A 22,478-nucleotide genomic window follows, 5' to 3' on the forward strand; every position below is an offset into this window, starting at 1 on the left:
AACATGTAAATGGAAATGGGGAGCCTGTAAATAACATGGAAATCGAAAAAGGGAGCCTGTAAATAACATGGAAATCGAAGAAGGGAGCCTGTAAATAACATGTAAATCGAAAAAGGGAGCCTGTAAATAACATGTAAATGGAAAAGGGGAGCCTGTAAATAACATGGAAATCGAAAAACGGAGCCTGTAAATAGCATGTAAATGGAAAAAGGGAGCCTGTAAATAACATGGAAATCGAAAAAGGCAGCCTGTAAATAACCTGTAAATTGAAAAAGGGAGCCTGCAAATAACCTGTAAATTGAAAAAGGGAGCCTGTAAATAACCTGGAAATCGAAAAAGGGAGCCTGTAAATAACATGGAAATCGAAAAAGGAGGCAGAAACCCTGTACGATAAATGACTTGTAAATAATAACTTGAAGAAAAATGCATGGAATGTACTGTTTTATTGTAATCAAATCTGTTGACCTTAATTATAATAGTAGAAAATATGCAAATTTATACAGAATCAGAAATTTATTGCAATCAGAACAAACTCAGTAAAATTCAAATAGTTTTTATATGCCATGAATAAGGTGTACAATGTATACATTGCAACAAATAAAACATGTTTTCTTTTCTATCTATCCATAACAAGACAACTTAAATGTAATTTTGTGCATGGCCAAAATATTTTAAAATATCATGACTGAGCTCCTTTAACCAAATTCAAGCACTTTTCAAGAAGACTACTAAAATTCAAGACCTTTTCAAGATTGTGCAAAACCATGTCATATTCAGCTCTATTTAATTCCTAAATAATAAAATGATTAAGAACTACATGTATACTGTTGTCAGCTACAACTAGTAAAAATTTTGCAATTTAGGTGTATTACTAAATTAAAATTGTTTGCGAATGGATACCTGTCTTAAATATATACTAAATCCACAAAGTCAAATGTAACATAATGATAATACCTTTGTCATAAAATGAATGAATAAACTGTTTTTTCTTACTAAGTAATTAATGTAGGATTAAATTAGCCTTAATAATGAAAAATGGGGGAGGCACGATGGCCTTGTAGTTACATGCAGTGCGCTCAACTCCTAATCGAGCGATCCGGGTTCAAGCTCTAGGCGGGTACATTCTGTTGTGTTGTTGGGCAACACACTTTACTCTCAGTGCCTCTCAACCCAGGTATATAAGTGGGTAGCAGTGAATTTAATGGTGGGGTAACCCTGCAATGGCTGGCATCTCATCAAGGGGGAGTAGAAATAGTCCTAGTCACTTCCTGCTACAGGTAGCGGGATAAGCTCCAGCCTGTTGGGCCACGTGGCTCGTATGCAGACTTTACCTTTACCTTATTATGAAAATTACTGCAACATAAGTGTGAAGTATTGATCAACTTTTTTCATAGAGTGAATTGTTCTTTTGAAATAACAGAAACTAGGGAGAAAAAACCTTTACCACAAGATAGAGATTGACATTTTAAATTCATCATAAAAACATTCATGCCAAAGGAATACTACATTGCATAACATAAAACAAGGCTTCTGACATCTTTTAGGCTATGTTTACAAAGTCACAGTTTCCTTCTTTTTCGAAAACTGTACGGAATCCAAACAGTACAAACATTTTGGACCCCTGACAAAACATTCACTGTAAACAATATTCAAAATTTTACTTTTCTTTTTGTGATAAAAAAAAAACTGTACTGTAAAAAAAATTCATAGGGGCCTGTTGAAATTGAAAGGCGTATCTAGCACCATAGTTCCCATAACATATCATAAGTTAATAAATTATTGTTCTGGTACTACATGTTTGTAAACATAGCCTTTGCTTTTTATGATGAAATCTTATAGCTGCTGTATTGAACAATAAGTATCAACCTAACAATCTAAGATATTTAAATTTGATGCTAATTCACTAGCACAGGTACAGTGTAAATGATACTTCAAAGCATTAAAAAATAATGTTTAAAGTGGTTGAATTTATGCCAGAAAGCTGCCAGAGCATATCAAAGTGTTGAAGGTCACCATGTTAGACTGTAATGCACCAGGGGCCCATTTCTCGAAGGTCCCAAAAAGTTTTCGCACCCAGAAAGCCTTACCAAAATCTGAAATCTTACGCTTACAGAGCTGTTTTAATCACTTATTCTCAATATGAACAGAGGTTTCCTTCACACAAGAAGTTTCAGGCATATACAACTCTTAGTTTTTAGACACAGCTCAATTAAAGATGGCTTTCTGGGCCCGAAAAGTTTCCAGGGCCTTCAAGAAATGGGCCTTGGACCCCTTATAGAGTCATAAGTACTGTAGACTTCTCAGTGGCTGATTTTTTCCTGATCAAGCATCAATGCCAAGGAGTATGCATGTATTGACCGCTCTCAATTTTACTTCATCCTACAAGTAACATAAAACATTTCGTTAAATAAGATAAGGTATGTCTGACTATGAATCAGCAAATTCTGTGTATGATATCAATCAGTGAATTTTACATTGGAGTTATTATTTTGTTTCTTATCATTCCAATTTATACTGTGACCTTTGAAATCGGACTGTAGCCGGTCATGTTGACTGGCCAAAGTAATTTTAGCTCGGTCACGTCTCGTTTCTGACCGGTCAGGATATTTATGCAAAAATCAAGTACATGTAATGTGAGCCAAATTAAACCCACAAATATAGTCTGTTTGTTCCAGTCACTGCTAGACCGTTTAAAAATTGGCTTAATATTTTTCCGAACGGATTTAACCCCAGTCACTTGAATGGCATTCCTATCGATCTTGAACGCATGACAAACAGCAAGCGAATGGTCTCTAGTCGTTCGAACAGATACATGTATGCATTGGTGTATGTTTTCATTAGAGGTCACAATAAAAAAAAGATTAAAAACTCTCAGATTTACAGTTGGAGATTTGATTGTTTATTCAAGAATGAACAACGTGACCGCCTCAACATGACATGACTGGTCAACATGACCAGCGAGTGAAGTTTTTGGCCAGTCAAGTCACCATTCTGGCCAGACATTGCCCGTTGACCGGCCATTATTTTGAGCCCTGAATATTCATCAATCAAACAGATCTTACATCTACATCTGTAGCTATTGTGTGACAAAAACTTTGCATCTCTGATTGGAAGGCACTGAATATCAGAGGATGTAGAAGAACTAAACTCAAAATGTGTGGCAGTAAATATTCAATGTTCACTATCTTCTACATTGTAATATTCATGCACAATAAATCAAACTCCTATCAAACAATGTTTAAATAATAAGTCAAGTTATTTGCAGGCACAATTTGATTGTTTCTTACACGCACTTATGCTCTATTGGTGGGCAAAGGTACAGCTGATGTCATAAATGTTTGTTTTTGTTTCTTTGTTATGCATTACAAAGCAGATAGATTCTATGTTGTCACGCATCTGTTCAGTAATAGATCACAGAAGACATCAAAATGTGGTAAGAACATCAGTGACACACGCTTGAAAAATTCACAGATTCTGTGACACACTCTGGTAATGTCTTATGTGAATATTTTTTGTTTTTACCACATTTTGGTGTTATCTGTGATCTACTCAGGGCAGGAAAAAACCAGGTCTGATTTCCTCAGCCAAGTAAATTTTGCTCTTGGGCAAACGAAAATAGAAGTTCAGTGGCCCGGTGGGCAAGTGAAATTACAATGTAGCCTCAGTAGTCTTGTGAGTCTGACTAAAAATGCCAGCTTGATAAACGATAATTTCCAGTCACTCCATTTCAAAACTTAAGACCTAAAGATTCGTTAATTATTAGGTTGAAAGCAAGAATTAGTTAGGAATCCGAGCGTACCTCATTCGCATTTGTCCTCTGATTTCCTTACTGGCCACCACACTGGCAACTAATATTTAAATGGGGGCAAGTGAAAACTGAAATTGACTGGCCCACTGGGCAGTGACTTACAATTTTTTTTCCTGCCCTGCTACAGATGAATGAACAGATGCATGACACATGAAACCTGCATGTATTTGGTAAGAGCCCAATTTCGTACAAGTAAAATGTACAGCTGTAACAGGTCTCTAAAATGCTGTCTGGTCATCCCAGGATAAGGCAATCGATTGAAATTGATCCATAAATTGATATAAATCAATAAATTGAAATTAATGTAAGTGTTATCAGTGCTATCAATCAATTGAAAGAAATTCATACTCACATGCTAGAGAAGTTTCAAGTTATCAATTTGATTTTACCAAATTTATCAGTCATTAGAGAATCAATTGAAAGTTGGCCTCTCTTTGTTAGTTCACATAAACTGTAGAAAAATTGTGTCCCTCAACACAATGTTTGATTGTAACTTTTTTATGTAGATTTCAAAGGCACTACCAAAGATCCCCAAAACATAGTCCCTGATACATGTATGCCAGCAAAATATTCTGTTTACAAGATACAATGTTATGTTTTTATGCAATTGTATTCATGATCTCATATTTCACTTTATATCTTTTGTTCATTTCTTTCTTATTAAATGTTGCTTAGAAGATACGCTAGTATCAGCAAAATTGATAATGTTTATTGAAAATTTGATCACAATTGATTACTCATGACGAATCCTTTTACTGATTTCTGATATCATTGACTAATTCCTATTGATTGTTATGAAATAATCGATTGACTATACTGTGTCGTCCAAGACAAGTAGATTTTCCTGCCTGGGCAAGTTACTCTTCCTTTTTTTTTCAAGTCCTGTGTAGTTTTCATGACAGTTTGAGGTACATGTATACCTCTTTATAAAGTATCGTAGTGTTTTTCTTGGTGAAAGAAAATTTCACAACATTTAACTTACTATCAGCACCAGTGGGTGCAATGTCCATGTACAGTTGTGTAGCATATTGTAACTTGCATGTAGGTACAACTGTAGACACTTGAGTAACTTCAGAATACTTACAATAGCATAAGAGAAATTTCTCTGCTGAAGATGGCACATTACATTTTAGCTTACTAGCATTCACATCAGAGGGCAACATAACCTTACAAGAGCATGCATCAGAAGGAATCATAAGGTGCATATAAGCCAATAACAAATGTCGCATGCTCTTACTCGGTTATCGGGAACAGATAATAACAGATAATAAAGCCCTTTATGCACAGCAGGTAAACCTCAACAAAGTCGATTCCACAAGCAAAGTAACTTCTCCTTGATAATGACACATTCACAACCAAAGGCAAAATGAATTGTATACGTATCTTGACGTTACTTTACTCTACTCGTTCAATTCATGCAGAACTTGCTTACCTGTTGTTGTTGTTGCCTGTAATTGCTATCTTCAGCTTCTGGGTAACGGAAAATTTTGCCTTGAAACCGTGCACGATGACGAAGCGAAGGTAGGGTGGATTTTGGCCCGCTAAAACAGAGCTCGAGTTCGATGCAAGTTCCAACGAACTGCCAAACATGGCGGGAGAACCAAGAGGACCTGGTACCTAACATGAAGACCGCTGATTCCTGTTTGTTGGTGATCGGGTACTCACAAGGCTGGTATGCTCTTATAAAGGGACTGGGGTAACAGTGATGGCAATGAAAGCACAAAACGGTAGAAATCACCAAAAAACAAACAAACAAACAAACAAACAAAAAAACAAAATGTCATTCTGGGTACCGAAAAAAAGTCAGCTATCATTTTCGGAAAGGCGATAAGTCCTAACATTTTCGGGAAATGGACAAAAAAGCCCTAATAATGTAAAGTTTATATGAAATATTTCATATATGAACTGCGGTTATAGATGAAAGTGAAGAATGATCATCGCAGTTAATTTTCCAATTTAAGCAACTGGAAAGAAGAAGCCTGAAAAAAATCAGGGCTTCAACGGGATTCGAACCCGTGACCTCCGCGATACCGGTGTGATGCTCTACCAACTGAGCTATGAAGCCACACATTGGGAGCGAGGTCAATTAATTGATCATTCTTCACTTTACGAGAGATACACAAGTACGAGATACACAAGTTCCTCTAGAATAACCGAACAGATAATTTTTTTTTGCGCAACCTAAAATTAACCTACAGAGCTTTGAAAGTACGCGAGATAGCCTAAAACAGCGTTTCAAAGCATTCGAGAGAAAACGGTCGTTGGGCCGGTCGTGTCCCTTATGGTTCCCTGCCTAACCTAACTCGCGTCAGTTCAAACTCGGTCACCGGGGCTCTTTCCGTCTTGAACTCATACAACACGTGACGCTTTCATGGTCCTTCATGAATAAATACGTACGTGTCCGAGAATTAATTTTTCTCTTTTCTAGAGACGTAAGCTTGGGACGCCTGCATGTGCAGTAACAATTCTAGTTTTATTTTGTCGTTGTGGATGCGCGGAAAGTTCACAAGAAGACAGCTTAGTGCAGTGTCGATCAATGCAGCGATTTAGTTTGGTGCATACCTTCTAACCCAAATTCAATTTAAAGCACACTATAGCACACACTTGGATTTTAGAGAAGTTCAAATGCTTCAACGTAAAAGGCACCTTAATGGAGGCTTCACGAAGGTTTACGGAGCTTTAGGGCGGTGTTACATTTTAACCTTACAGGCCTTTAAAAGGTCCCATTTATATGTTCTCGGTTACCCGAGACAACCCTTCCTCTCTCTCCCCCCCGTCCCCCCAAGTTTAACCTGGCCGGGGTAACTTTTCATTTATTTCCTTGCAAAATCCAACCAACCGTTTACAAGAGGATAGCGAACCTGTCGGTAACTTGGAATTTACATCATTTCAACAGTCTTCGTTGGTTGAACCGTTACACCAGAGTTATATTAAATAAGCCCACTTTTCCGTTACATGGTTTTTGCAGGGTTTAGTCAGGCCTTCTCTTAAATTTAGATCTTTTTTTCTAAGAGTCTCCATTTTACATTAACGTGGTCTTAACAGTTTTTCGAAAAGCCCCCATTATCTCATTTAAATTGTTTTCACAGCCTTTGCAAGGTCCCCCTTTTTAATTTACATGTTTGTAACAGGCTATTTACAGCCCCCCACTGCACCCGTGCAACTTCTAGGTTTTCCATTTACATGGTTTTTACATGTTTCTTACAGGCTCCCTTTCTTTCATTTACATTGTTTTTACATGTTTCTTACAGGCCCCCTTTTTTTCATTTACATGGGTTTTACATGTTTCTTACAGGCCCCCTTTTTTCATTGACATGGTTTTTACATGTTTCTTACAGGCCCCCTTTTTTCATTTACATGGTTTTTAAATGTTTCTTACAGGTCCCCTTTTTTCATTGACATGGTTTTTACATGTTTCTTACAGGCCCCCTTTTTTCATTTACATGGTTTTTACAGGGTTACAAACATAACATTTCCAGACTTTTTACAACATTCGCTTGAATTATTTACACGTTTCTTACATGGTTTAGCAAAGCAATTTACATGTTTTTTACAAAGGCAGATACTGTAAAAGTGCGTAAAATATTTTACAGGTTTTTACATGTTCTTCAAATGATCATTGTCGACAAAGACAATGTAAATCACTATTTACAGAACATTTACATGCTGTACTAAAAGCTGTAAATTTCCTGTAAATTTATTTTACAAAACCCTAACATGTAAATTGTAATTTACAAAGAATGTAAATCAATATTTACATACTGTAAATTAAAATTGACATGTCCATGTAAATTTTCAACTTTTCCAGCGATGACAATATCACTTTATTGTGATTGGCTGAGAACAAGCAAATAAATTGTTAATTTTTAATTTGTACTGCGAGGCAAATCAATAATTCACGATTTATTTGCCGTATTCACGGGTTAATGAGACAAACAGCCCAAACAGCGTGAATAATTTATATAATTGTGGTTTCACACTAAACAGGAGTAGTAAACAGTGTGTAGCTTTCTAGGCTAGTCGATCTCTTTTTGGGATTTTACACACCAAGAGAAAAAATAACAACAAACGAAAACACAAACAAGCAAATACTCATCGACAGCACGGTTTGATGTTTAATTGGTGTTCACCTTCACAAGTCAGGGAAACTAAATAAGACGCAAGTGTTTTCCATATTATTTTATAATAAAGTTTCCATGTAACGCGCGCTCTGATTGGTTGAAACAGCGTGCTTTATTAGAGAACAGAGCACGGGTTGATGACGGCATGTTGGCTGCCAAATTTTTACTTCGGAATTTTGACAAATTTGACCCAAATTAAACATTCCCTGTGACTCAGACAAACGCAGTGGAAGCGAGCTATTTTTCTGCAGTAAATATGGCTCACAGAGACCATTGTTAGCAACAGTAGTGTTAAAACTGTACTAAAATAACAAGTTTTGCTAGATTCCCGCCGACAAAACATGTACAGCTGCAGCGAAATAAACAAATTCTCAACCTAAACAGTGCTTCGATAAAGACATTATATTTGTTACGAAGGCAGAAATTATACTAAGAAGTAAAACAGCGACAAAAACAACCATTGAACTGTTTCTGTTTATGATGAGAAGCTTTATTTTTGTAAATTTACAATTAAAAATGCTCAGTTGCTCAAACAACACTTACATGCAGTGTAGTAACGCTCGTTCTCCGGTCATCTCGGCGAAGTAAACCGAAGTAAACCGACGAGTGGTCAGTGCAAAACTTGCTCTGATATTCTCTTCTGTGCTCGGAGTAGAACCAGTGGGAGCCGTTAAGTATAACTTTTACGCTAGTTCGGGCAATCTTGCTGCATGCGGCTACAAGCCGTAAATAACTGTAGCTCCTTTCAAATTCAACTCGGCATTTCGCATTTTCGTTCCGTAAATTCCACTGGAAAAGTGCTCGTTTTCATGGGCCACAATATGGCCGGATTCCTCTGGACTATAAACCGTTACCTGCCTTTAGATCCGTATTTAAAAATTAACTTAAAAGCGAACTTTGAAGGCATCGTTGTTCTCTCGAAAGCCGCTCAAACTACTCGAAACTGAAAGCTAGCTGAAGTCCAGTTTGTGATTGACAGCTGTCGCTTCGTTAGCCAATCAAATTATTTGAACAATTCTAACAAGGATTGTGATTGGCTTATTTTAGCGTGCTTTATCAGAGAACAGTGCATGGCTGACGCCACTATTGCTCGTTTGGAAAATAAAGTTTGGTTTGAAAATTCAGCCGAATGCGTGGGGAAATTATCTGATTCTTTATCATAAAACAAATAAAGAAGCATCGACCGTGCTCTGTTTTGTTGTAAAGCACTTAGGAAGCGGTAGAGCACTCAAGAAGTAAGGAAAAACACTCGACTACGTCTCGTGTTTTCCCCTACACTTCTTTCGTGCTCTACCGCTTCCTGCGTGCTATACAACAGAACAGAGCACAGTCGAGGCTTCTTTATTTGTTAAATATTACAAGTAGTGTAAGTATTAATATCGTAACTTTAAAAAAGTTAAATGTATTGTTTTGTAGAGTAAGTACTAGTTCTGTAATTGCATCGTATTGTTAAGTAGTGTAAGTAGTGTTAGTAAGTTGTGTTACTGTTGTAAATAGTTGTCGCTTCTGTAATTAGTAGCTGTACCGTTGTTGTAAGTAGTGTGAATCACAATTAAAGTATACATATATACAAAAAAATAAAAATAAAAATAAAAATAAATAAATAAATAAATAAAAAAATGCTGTTGATCCTTTAAAATATTATGGCTCCATTTTCTCTCCTGTTAACCATTGATAAGTTCGATGGTTCCCTAAAACTTATTTTGCAGAGTTTCGCTGAATATTAAAATATCCCCTATTCCTTCAAAATACTGATAACAAAAGATTTAGATAAACATTCTAGAATGAAAACTAGCGTCATGAGAACGGCGAAACGTTGTCCTTCAAAATAATCTACCCAATTCTCTTGTTCCTTTCAAATAAACAGCCATGTTTCCGTTATTTGCAAAACGGCTGAGAAGACAAGGTCTAGGTAAGAATGTCGCGCAGTCGCTAGATTTAGTATCCAGATTATCCGATGCTTTTTCTCGCTCATGTGACGGGATAAGGTGCTTCTCGAACCATTCGTTAGTAAGTTATCGTGTTTATAATGAACACCACGTTTCAACACTTAGGGGGTAGTTATTCATTACGTATTGTGACATGTGACCTTGAAAAGCTCATTTTTGAAGTCAGACTGCAAAGTCCTTTAACGTGGTACCAAAAGTCTCCCACAGAGTTCTTTTATATAAAAAAAGTAATTTCTAAGGTAGTTGAGGGTCTTTCGATGCGAGTATGATGAAGGGCTAACGGTGAACACGTTTACTTCACGAACTCGCTGTGGCAGTTATTTCACCCTTAGAAACGTTAAGATGAAAAATAGATAAGAAGTCCGTATAAAATGAAGTCTGGTAATTGTGCACATGATTTAAAGACTGACCGTCCCCTGGTTTTAATACCATTTCTTATTTTTAAAAACCATTTGCTAAACATCTAAACTAAGTATAATAAAAACAGAAGAACGAGAAAATGACTCATCAAAATATGAACCGAAGATTTATATCCCCAGTGTCAACAAATAATTTCTTTTTACTGGTTTGTTGCCCTAACCATGGCAATGCTGGGTAATTAGATTAGTTTGAACCGTTGTTAAACCCGAAGAATAATCTCGAAGGACAGTAGAACACTAGTTCCCATCAATGTATATTTTATTTTGCAATATTAACTTACCTATTACGGTGTGTAAAGCATGAAGATCCCCCCTCTTCAGAAACAATGCCAGTCCATTTATTAGCTTGTGTCCAAACGTGGTCGTTGGAGCTGAACATTACTTCAGCTCCATTGAGTCCGTTAAATGACACTACGGTTGAACGTCTAGACAGATCCGCGAACGTGAAACATTTCAATGCAAAAAAATTCATTTGTTGAGTAAATCGTGTATCTTTCATCACTTGAATAAGCTCAGCAACGACTTATTTGCAACCGGAACAGATGGAACCGTACCAGCCAGCAACTCGAGCGCAGAACTCACTTGAGCCTGCTTTTCCAATTACACAGTGTTTCTGTACAAACGTTTACTAACTTTACCACTGAAGCAAAACACTTGATAAATAAATTGTATCGCGCTTCCCACTCGACTGCGAACCCTGCCAGCAGATTGGCAAATTGCTACTGTCTAACAGGAATCGAAGGATCGAGTGAACTTCACATCCATACCTATATCTCGAATTAATGACTACGTCGCCGGTGAAGCAGTCAAACAAGGGAGTAATCCGGCTCATTAGTAGATGTTCCGCGTATTTTTCGCTCAGGCGGCCGTTTTGTTGCTCCCACGAGGGCGGAAACGTTTCTGGCACCCTATCCAGGGCCGGGAAGGCGTTCAGTTGCCGGATCCAAAGCGCGTCTCCATCATCTGTGTGCTCAGGCTTCATGTGAGACCATTTAACACTCACTACTTGTAAGCTATGTCGGTTATGAAATACTGTATTTTTCATGATCAGGGAAAGATGAGTTACTTATGAGAGACTGAGGCAAATATAATTTCTCCTCGGCCTTCATGCTCGTGAAAGCATTACATTTACCAAGCTCTTTTGTAGATGTTTACTATTGGCCTTTGTGTGGACTTCCAAAAACGATCTTATATAATTATAAATCATGTGGAAGATAACGAGGTGTAATTCCAGTCCAATGTGTTTGTCGTTGTTTTTGGCTAAACGGTTTTTAAGTGAAATGTCAAATGCTAGGTGTCTTCAAGCACAGGTTTTATTTCTGCAGGTGCATGGTTTCCCATGCAAATTGCCATTACTTCCATTCTTTTCTTTAAGGAGGGTGTTCACTTGCCTTCAAATAACTCTTTCGCACGCTGTTCTCAGTATGCTTTTCGATCGAAACCTTTAATCATTTTTAACTGCAATCTTTATGGAACCGGTGATTGAACGAATAGCACCTGACCCAGTTAGAGAATGCAAGATATGGACCAATATCAAGTCGAACAAATGTCAGTGTCATTCATGCGAGAAATGCTCAGTTAAAGTTGAAAGAGAAAAGATGCAAGGGCAGGTGTGCTGACCTCCTGTCGAAGTTGGGGGAGTGGGGAGTGGGGCTGAAGTCACGATACTGCTGCTTCCACTTCAAACTGAGTGTGATTTGTTACTTATAATGATAAATAGTTAAATGAACTACATACGTATGCAATTTGTCAAGTTTGGTTAGGAACAGGAAGTTGGTTTTGCATTAATTTGAAAACGCAAAAATGATTGGCTTGTTCAAAAGAGTCATTCTGAACAGTTGTTTCCTAACAATAAACAAACTCTTAATGAGTGAGTGATTGATGGACTGCGCTAACCGAAAGCCTATTGGTACAAGTTGGCGCCAAAAATAACACAAGGCCAAAGAAACAACATCATTGTTGTCAGTTCGCAACCAAATCTATTGCAGGGAATTGGTCAGTAGCCAACTCCACCTTCACGAGATCTATATCGGCTATGCATTCCTTTGTCATCTCTTGGATGTTGTTCTTGATGCGTTTCCTCGTAACCGATTTCAGCGGCTCTTCCGGAGGTCAGTTTCCCTTGGTTTATTATTATTTTTCAACACCTATTTCTCATCACTTTGACAAACAATCTTTGCAAAAACGTTATTATCATTGATGGTCATTACTTACGAACGTTCTTGTTCTTTATTGTCTGTTTTCTAACTATTTCTTAAAAGACAGCATCGTTCCTGAAGGGTGGTTTCATTTGTAGCCTTATTATCCAAAGAAATCTCCGAATCACCTCGATTCACAAGAAAACTAAACTTTGTCCTATTTTGCAATAAATTCTGGATGATGTTATAATTGACGTAACTTGAAACGAAGTTTCTTTATATTCCTGCGTTCAGATTAAATTTCAAAGGCAGTCTTTGTGACGGGGTATAATTTTATCAATCGCTTAAACAGATTAGAACCTTTGAAAACTAGCTTCGACTGATGAATGGGCCTAATTTAAAGTACAGTGGATGTGTGGCTAAAGCAGATGTTAGAATACATCGTTTTCAATTAGACATTGTATCTTTAAAGAACGTTATGAGAAATAAAGAATTAAGAATAATATCAGAATTCTCTCTCTAAGTTTATCTTTATTCTAAGAATAATTGATAACTGCAGTTCAGAGAATCGAAAGTGGAGTAAAGTCCTTTTGGTTACGTCACATTTTCTATCGTCACTCGATCATTACAAAACCCCAAAAAGACAAAAGGTTGTTAGTAGGCAGTAGTAACAGCTTTTGGATTTACTTGGTAAAAAAAAAAAGAAAAAAAAAAAAAAAAAAAGAAAGAAAGAAAAAAGGAAACGACCCTAAGTTAGCCTTAAGTCAGTTTTGTATTTTTCAGTTATTCCAAATCAACAGGCAAAATCCTTAACCGCATTAATCGAAATATCTCAGGCCAAAAAATATTCTCCTACTGCATATTATTTGTTGACCATATCGTTAATTAAAGGTACGAAATTTAGGGAACCACGAAAACGGCGAACTTTGAAAAGTCATTTGTAATATGATAACACAAACAAAGGTGAAAAGTCGCAATTAAGGTCAGTATATAAATCAATGTGTTTATACCTTTGTTTTTCGTTTTTTCTATCAAGAAGAGAGAGAGAGAGAGAGAGAGAGAGAGAGAGAGAGAGAGAGAGAAAAGAGAAAACAATAAGGACCGAGGCTAGCGATAAAAAAGAACAACTTTCCAACGTATAGGAGTGTTGGAAGCGAGAAAAAGTGATAAAATATTTAAGCACTAAGCGTTGCGAAATGAAAGTGGTAATATTGTCACTTTTTTCTTTCGTAATGCTAAGTGTTTTCATATCTTATTGCTTTGCACGGCTTTCAACACTGCCCTGCTGTGTCTTTTTTTCATATATATGCTAATTTCCAATCGTTTTGTGTTAAATATAAACTTGAATATGACCTCATAGAGGCCGAGTTGTCTTGGGTTGAAATCACTAGTTCTCTATCGCTGAGCGCCGTTATCCGTTATTCAGAGGAAAAAAAAAATTACGATATTTTATTTTAGCGTGAATTTAGCAGAAGTTTCGTCCTTTCTTTTTTATCGTTCAAGGTTGTTATAGTTATTATTTACACTTTTGCCAACTGTGCGGCTAAAAAGTGAATCAAATTGCAGCATGTTGTGGTAAGAAGTTTAATTATTTTGGGGGGGGGGGGGGGGGCGAAGAACAGTGGGGCACGAAGCTGCTAGCACGTTATTAGAGTAAGTTATTGTCAATAGCTACGCGTCGTGTGGTGTCTAAAATTGAAAAAGAAAAAAAAGGTATTGTGTTAACACTCCCGCATTGTTAATTTTTCTCAATTTTTTTGGAAACAGTAACATCCAGCAACAAACCATTAATTTCACTACTGTACATACAACATAAACAAAATTGCAGATTGCTTTTAAGTTTTTAAGTGGCATCTGTAAATATTTCGCTGGAGGCGAGAAAAATGGAGCAAACTGGAAAAAAATATATTCTTTTTACGCTTTCATGGAAAATTTGCCAATAAATATCTTTGGGTTTAATTGATTTACGCATGATATAGGTTTTCGAGTATCTTCGGCCACTCAATAACCTGCACTCAGGAAAAGAAATTAATGTTTCAATATTTGAAATTTTCAATGAATACTAATATACAAAAGTGTTTATTGTGTTAATTTCTTGACTCATGTCACTGCTTACGGTAAAATAAAACGGTCGATGTTCCACTCGTGATCATTTCAACGCGTTACATTATTCCAAGTCTATTCGTAAATGTCTCTTAATTTCCGTATTTTACCTATCTATGGTATCACCAAAATGTACAATGGGAACTATACAAGATTCTATCAGGACTGTTTTGCCAATATCATTGCAAGGGAGAAAGAAATACTTAACCAGAGCAGTAAGAAATCCTTGGTGTTAAAAATATTTATTAAATCCATTTTGAAATCACTGGTTATTCTTGCAATCCACTGGGCATCGTGCACTCGAGGGAGTTTCACAACTCAAAAGAAATCGATCGCAGAATTACACAGGATATGCACCTTCAAATTCCTTCCCCAAAGACAATGAAAAGTCTCAGCCTCAACCACAGAAGAAAGGCAGGCCTTCCATAATTGATTCAGGCGACGAGGACTGAACTTTTATACCTGAAGTAGACTATTTTCGTTCTGACTTCTGATCAGAACTGCTTGTTTTTTTGTCATGCTCGAATGAGTTTTCGTCACATGACATCATTTTGCATACTAAATGAGACGTTAAGGCGTTTCCGGTTCCGCTTTTTTTTTTTTTTTTTTTTAACCCTTTGAATACCAAACTTTTGCCATGACGCTAAATAAGCCTAAGTTGTGCTAAAAAAGCTTTTTTTTGCTAAAAGGAGAGCTTTTTCGAGGATTAGGTACAAAATTGAGCAAAACTTCAATTACGGGCGTGCGCATAAGCCAAAATTTGGACTTTTTTTTTTTTTTTGCCATTAACCGTTCTCAATTTCGTTTGTTGGCCCTTTCCTTTCTGTTTTTCTATGCCCATTTACACTGGCTACCTTTTACATTGTATGTTCTTTCTGGCTGCAGTGAAAAGTTGGATGTTAATTACGGGCGAAGCCTAGAAATGGACCTTGATCAATCATAGGCGTTGTGGACCATTTTACCAGCGTTTTTGCACCAAAACTGATAACCTTGTTTTTCGATTTGCGACGTCGGAATGTCGTCGACATCTAAACCTGACCATTGTGCGGAAAGGGCTAGCCTAGCACTACTATCAGCTTATCAAGAATATCTGATGACATTTAAATTGATGACGTCACAAGTGGTACAAAGAGCACGACCATTAATTACGCATATATGCGTAGTTGGTATTCAAAGGGTTAACAAACCGGCTAGTGGAACAATATATCAAAAATCTAAAATTTAAGGCGATAAATTGTGCGATTTCAAAATGGATCTAATAAAGTGGCAATTGAACTTCGTGTCGTGCAATTTTTGGTCTGAAATCATACTTGTGATTTCAAATCAAACTCGCGCTGCGCGCTCGTTCGATTTTGAAATCACGCGTATGATTTCAGACCAAATTGCACTCCACTGAGTTCAATTACCCTTATTTATCGATGATTTGTTCTCACTATGGAACATAAACAAAGATGAGATTAACGTATTCATTGACGAAGTCCACAGATAGCACCCGATTATCACATTTACTGACGGCTGAGAGTTCTAACACTAAACAAAGAAATAACGTTTCTGGATACTCGAAGAAAGAAAACCACAAACATACATATATAAATATATACATAGCTTTATACACAACTTTATTTCCATTCGAATTTCAGTGTAACATAGGAGTGCTAATATCTCCGAACGAAGAAGCAATAAAATAAAAGTACTTTATATATGCTATCGAATAAGTCTAGGTTAATAACTTACTATGAAATTATCAACCATATTTACAATAAACATTCTGAAAATTTAAACTACGAATGCCATCTTTAACCCTTTTAAAATCTGTGCAACTTAAATAACAGAATAGAAACCCTGCGCCAGTTTTAAAATAAACAATTACCTAATTGTAAAAGAAAATAATGCAGATAAGCGACGGCTTACATATTTTTTGGGGGGCATCTCCGCCCTGGCCTCATGTTTAATAACGAGAAGGAAAAAGCGACCAAACAGAACACACTTTTCAGAAACACAAAACAAAACAAAACAAAACCAAACCAAACCAAGCCAAACCAAACCAAACAAAACAATTGGAATTGAGTGACATATATTTATATCAACATTTGGGGTCTATTTTGAGTCAAAACTGTTAGCTTTGAGCCTTTTTGTATCCCTGTTGTGGATTTTGTATTGTGTTGTAGGTTTTCCGTGATTCTTTTTCGTGTCTTGTGGTCATGTGTTGAATTTTGTGTTTGTTGTTGTTACTTTCTGTGATAGCGTAAGTTGTATTAATGCTGTTGTAGGTGTTGTAATTGTTTTACCTTTTGTCTTTTATGTGGTGGGTTTTGTGATTCTGTTAAGAGTAAATGTCAGTAAAAATCAAAGATTATCGAAAAAATCGCGGACACGGCCAAAAATCGATTTGGCTCATTTTTTGCCTGTAGGTAGCCTTATATAGTAAGGTAACGGAAATGGGGTTAGATGTTTGAAATATGCACTTAAACGGGAATAAACCGTTAAAAACTTTCGGCGGGTCAATTGCTCAAATTTCACCAAGCGCGATCCTGAAATTATGCACTTTTCGGGCAGTTGTCATACGAACAAAAATGTAACACAAGGACGTTTCTAGCTATAAAAATATAGAGTTGGACTTGCTTTATCGAGACAAAGTGATAGTCTATGTCTAGTGTTATTCCTGGAGGAGCTACGTCTCTGTTAACAGACGACATCCTCGGCCTTTTGAAATTAAGGCAAAGGTGGCCTACAATAGCTTGGCAAAAATACATGTGGTAGTGTCTCAAAGTTTACAATAACACTACCAAGAAGCCTTCAAAGATAGTTCTTTACGGTTCGGGTTTTATTTCTTTGGGACCTTCGACAATCAAAAGATGACCACCGGCCGTATTTCGGTTAAATACTATGACGCCATAATGTGATGCATAACAACAAAATTAAACGCGTTGTACACAAATAACTGTTTTGGTCAGTTACATCTTCACTGGCCGTTCAAATGACTAGAGACATATTAAAATGCCTACAACTACACTTTATTTTCATATACTGAGACAGCAGAAACAAATTTCGACTTTTCCTACCCTGTGAATCGCGCCATAATTCTGCATAATTCTGCACACAACAGGTTGAACAATTGAATTACACACAACAGGTTAAATTTGCCACACAGCCGTTAGTTTACGTTTGCTTCGCATCCAGTGAACATGAATTCGAGCATTTACATCCCTTCTGCGCCTTCTGCACTCGCCAGTTTCGAATATACTGAAAATCGTCAACACAAATTGCAAGAGATGCCACAAGTGGTGCCGAGCTCGAGTGACTGAAATGCGATATGTAGAACTCTGCTGTCACGCAACACCCTCTTAAAAATTGTATACGCACAGCCTTTTATAATCAGCGGATCAGTTATTCGTGAAACGTACAGTGCTCAGTTACTTGGACGTGCAGGTACACTCCTGGACTAATTGTGTGAGTCGTGCGATGTATGGCTTTTTCCTCTTCTGAGGTGAAATGTCAGAAATATCCAGCCCAAGGTCGATGCACATGTCTCTTAGCCTATCCACTCTTAAAGTTGTGAGTGTACGTTTTTGTACAAGTTCGCAGATGTTAAGATCGAAAGATACAATCGTATGCTGAATAGCCACATCTCTCATCACATTTGCACACACAGCAGATAGATGACTCTCAGCTTCGGCGGAAACTTCTAATCGCTTCTTTGCTGAAAGACGGTTAAAGAAGCCACTAATCTGCTGTGACATAAGGACTTCATCAGGTTGAAATCGGCGTTCCCCCACTTGGTCCCTTGCTAAGCTCATTGCTTTCGAAACTTTCTGTGGATCGCTTTTCCGTCCACTTTTTGAAATTGCTCCCCTTTTTGAAATTGGTCAGTTAAGAATTCGGTCTGTTTCTTTGTAAAACGCACCTTTTTCTTAATTGTCTTCAGGGCCCAACCCATTGGAAAAGGCGGCAAGGCGTCACTCTTTGCTTGGACAGTAACTTGAACGCTTGGAATTCGACTGCATCCCTGCGTCAGCTTGGAAGAATATTCTCTTTTAGCTCTATCGTAGAGAGTTTCCTGTTCGAACATCATTTGGTGTTTTCCAGTATCTAGGTGTGTCTGGAGGTTCGCAAAGCGACTGTATGCTTTTACACATCCATCCTCTGGACACGGGAAAAGCATGTCATCTGGCTTATTTTGACCAATACTGCTTTGATCTTGGTTTTCGTTTTCAGTTGAGAAATCTGCTTTGACAGAGCTTATCTTGATATGTCGATGTCTCACAATCTTGAACGGCGGTGCGCCACTTACATTCTGCGATGGGGGTTCTAGGATTTCCAATTTTTCGGGCTGCTTCATGACTCCTTCGAACTTTGCCCATGGCACTACTTTACCGGAACCCACATTGAATGCTCTCCACACTCGTACGCCAGTTTCATCGTACTCAAAATTGTTGAGTAAGCTTATGCCATCCCATTTGATATTAAAGGTGCTTGACGGCTTGGCAGCAACATAGCTTGCGTTCACTCCTGTGGTTCCTTGGCCAGATTCAATGGCTGTTTTGAGCTGTAAAACGTTGATGACATCATTGCCTTCGTTTACGTACCTTCCAACGTCTCCTTTGATTGTTGCTGCTTTGCGATCACATACCCCCTTTCCACCTTGAGGGTCCGAGAAGTCGTTTCTTACAACAGCCACTCCTACGGCATCACCGGCCAGCTTAGCTGAGATGATTGAATTTCCGCTGTGATAACAGCCAGTGTTTTCTTGTTTGTAATAAGCCATTTCCAGGTCTGGAATTTCCTTTTTCAGGGTAGTGAGGCAGGCAAGCATTATCGAAGCCACAGTCACACTGTCTTGGGCGCAGCTTTGAAATACGTGAACAAGTGTCTCCGATTCAAAGTACTCAGAACCCTCTGACCAGAACCCTACATACTCAGAACCCTCTGACCGTCTTAAGGCAACGCTAATGTGCCATGGCAATCCTCGCTTCGCAAACCAATCTGACTGTGCCTCTCGACATTTAGGGGACATATATTTCATTGCCCAGTCCTGGACTAAAACTGAATGTCTTACCTCAGCCCTGTGGACTGAACGTAGCTGATGGGCTTTCCAGCTAATGATATCATCCCTTGCCTGTTTGACAGTACGTAGCATTTCAGCTTGATCTTCTGCTGACGAGAGCGCAATTGAACACTCATCTTCTATGATACGCATGACTTCCTCTAACCCACAACACTGCACACATGACTCATTGTGGAGATGGTCGCAGGAGCCCCGAAATTCTGCATTGCTTGGATCACTTAGCGCATAAATTCGACAATGATCGGGAACCTCTGAGGACTCCACCGCATGTACCTAAAAAAAGTAAAATGACAACTGCGTGATTCAGTGCATATTTGCAAAGCAACGCATGCGCATCGACATTTCAAAAAGATTACTTAACCGATTCTCAGCGTTGTATACATGTGTGCAAGCGTATTACAGTGAATTGCAAACTCTTGTTTCATGAATTAAGCATAAAAAGGACTTGGAGAGAAAGAAAAAGGTAGCCGTGTATCATAGTAAGAAGTCTACTACATCACTTCCGCAAATGCAACGCATAATTATAAAATATGCACCCACCTTGTAGTCGCCCTTTAGGTACTGCTTCGACAAACGAAGTTGCTGCTTAATTTCCCTTGCATATTGCTGAGTCTTACCACAGTCAACAAGTTTGTCTACGGGTTTCTCTAAATGATCAAATGCTTCCGCTCCTTGTGCTGAAAAGTTATCAAGTCCTTGCAGAGACTTGCGAACAGATGAAGAACACCGGCCAAAACTCTCTGTAGGGTTCTCTTACTCATAGGCTCAAAGCTGGTTTCACAGCAGTATTCAGTGTTGATACTGCTGGACAATGCGCTCTGGTATCATTGTTCTGATCACATTGGGTGTTTTTATGATCTCGCCAGTTGACAATTTCAGAAGTTTTTCCTCAAAAGGAACATCTTGAATTACGTGTGGACTCGTTATGAAAGAAACAAAATGTTCTAATTTTACAGGTTCAATCCTCATTCTCTTTTTCTCCTGGTTTGGAAGAGGAGCAGCTCTTCCATGCAACAGCCTGTGGCGTCGGGCAATGTTGTAGCGATAGCTAGTAACGGTTGGAATAAACTCTCTCATCTCCTTAAGGGATAAGTTATCTGCCATCAAAGAGAGTATTTGTCGTCCTGTGCTCCAATGTTGCGCGTTCAAGTAGCTCTCAGCAAATGCACTAAGAAGCTCCGTCTCTTTTTCACTTCTGCCTTCGACCACAACCTGACTCTCTCTGCTTCCAGCATGACGATCACAAAGCTCCATCCACAGTTCTTGCGAATTTTCAGGTGCCAGGACATCAAGCATTGCAGATATACATTGTCGAGCTTTCCGTAGGTATCTGCGTTTAGTACGCTCGTGCGCTGTATTCCACGGCACAGATAACGTGTGACGTACTGGACTGACGTCTCGAAGTTGTAAGAAGCGATTAAGCTGCACCTGGGACTCGTTGTCTAGACTGGAGCCTTCATCACTCTCTTCGGAATCTTCTTGCGGAAAAAAAAGGCTCTGCCGTCTGGATGTGGAACCTTCTGGCAGTGATTCATCACCAACAGTTACAGGACAAGTAATGGCAGGAATATCAAAGTCACTCGCTTGTTCATCAACCTGACAAAAAAGTGAACACATTGCTTTGGATGGCTTCAAAATGAGATCAACCGTGTGCAAGCGCGGGGTGTCGTGTATAAAAGCGCAAGTCGCATGCGAGCTGGAAAGTAATATTCCATAATTAATTTAATTTACTGGTAACCTATCCTGATATCTTTATCCAGTTACTACTCAGTATTATTTTCCATTTGGAACATTTAGAAAAAAAAATTGAGAAGCTCGCTGGCATACAAAGCTCTGCTTTCATGTCCAGTTTGAGCACTCTACTGGGATGAGTCGTTACCGTTGCAATTGCGCATGCTCACTAGCTCGCTAGTTTGAGCACTCTGGTAATGGCTTAAATACTACCACATGTGTAGTATTTGGGGCGGCTTTTTAAGCTTAGCCTCCATCCTAGTCTTCAGCACTACACTGATGAGGCCTATGTTTGGGTGCCCTCTGTTTCCTCCTGTGACATTGTTTCCTGCCCTTTTTCTGACCATTGTGCTCTTCGTTTGTCGGTGTCTATTCCAGATGTTGTTCCCCCTGGCCCTGGATTGTGGAAATTAAATACTTCTATCCTATCTGAGGCTGAGTATTGTGATCTTATCACTACTGCCTGGCGTAACTGGCGCTCCTCAGTCTCTCGTTTCTCTTCTCTTGCCAAGTGGTGGGAGGGAGGCAAGAGTCTCATTAAAGGTCTTACGATCAAATACTGTTGTCAGAGATCAAAAGCTCGTTCTAGCGGTAGAGATCTTCTCGTCCGCTTGATCGATCATTTGAAGGTGAAAATTGATGGTGGCTCTTCCTCTTGTGTTGGTCCGTATCATTCGGCCCTCGCAGAATTGGCCAAATTGGACCTTGAGGCTGCTAGAGGGGCCCAGGTCCGTTCTAGGGCCCGCTGGGTTGAAGAAGGTGAGACTTCCTCCGCCTATTTCTTTAGGCTTGAAAAGAAGTGCGGGGCTGATCGCTGGATTTCGGCCATTAAGTTAGACGATGGTACCATTGTCTCTTCACCCGCTGAGTTGTGTGCAGCTTTTGTGGCTTTTTATACTTCCTTATTTTCTGCCACCTCCACTGATCCTGTCATTCGGGATTCTCTCCTTGAGAATGTCTCTTCCTCCCTGTCTCCTGACATGGCTGTTCTTTGTGAAGGATACCTGACTGTTGCGGAATGTCTCACTGCTCTCCAGGGTATGGCCAGGCGCAAGGCTCCTGGCCTTGATGGCCTCCCCATGGAGTTTTATCTGAAATTCTCGTCTGTCCTTGGTCCTGATTTGGTCAACGTCCTTAACTCGTG

General features: G+C 38.5%; 1 long non-coding RNA gene and 1 pseudogene across 1 annotated transcript; both read right to left on the reverse strand.

Moving 5' to 3' along the window:
- Window positions 1–424: 424 nt before the first annotated feature.
- LOC149110216 (uncharacterized) lies at window positions 425–5,494 on the reverse strand. The gene is made up of 2 exons (XR_016208204.1): window positions 5,241–5,494; window positions 425–2,379 (listed from the first exon to the last, which is right to left on the reverse strand). It is a non-coding gene; the product is annotated as an uncharacterized LOC149110216 (long non-coding RNA).
- A 12,364-nt stretch (window positions 5,495–17,858) lies between these two features.
- LOC149110217 (uncharacterized) lies at window positions 17,859–20,364 on the reverse strand (annotated as a pseudogene).
- Between the last annotated feature and the right edge of the window lie 2,114 nt (window positions 20,365–22,478).

Source organism: Orbicella faveolata, unplaced genomic scaffold (assembly GCF_042242905.1).
Source record: "Orbicella faveolata isolate gen_17 unplaced genomic scaffold, um_ofav_v1 contig_24, whole genome shotgun sequence".
Lineage (NCBI taxonomy): Eukaryota > Metazoa > Cnidaria > Anthozoa > Scleractinia > Merulinidae > Orbicella > Orbicella faveolata.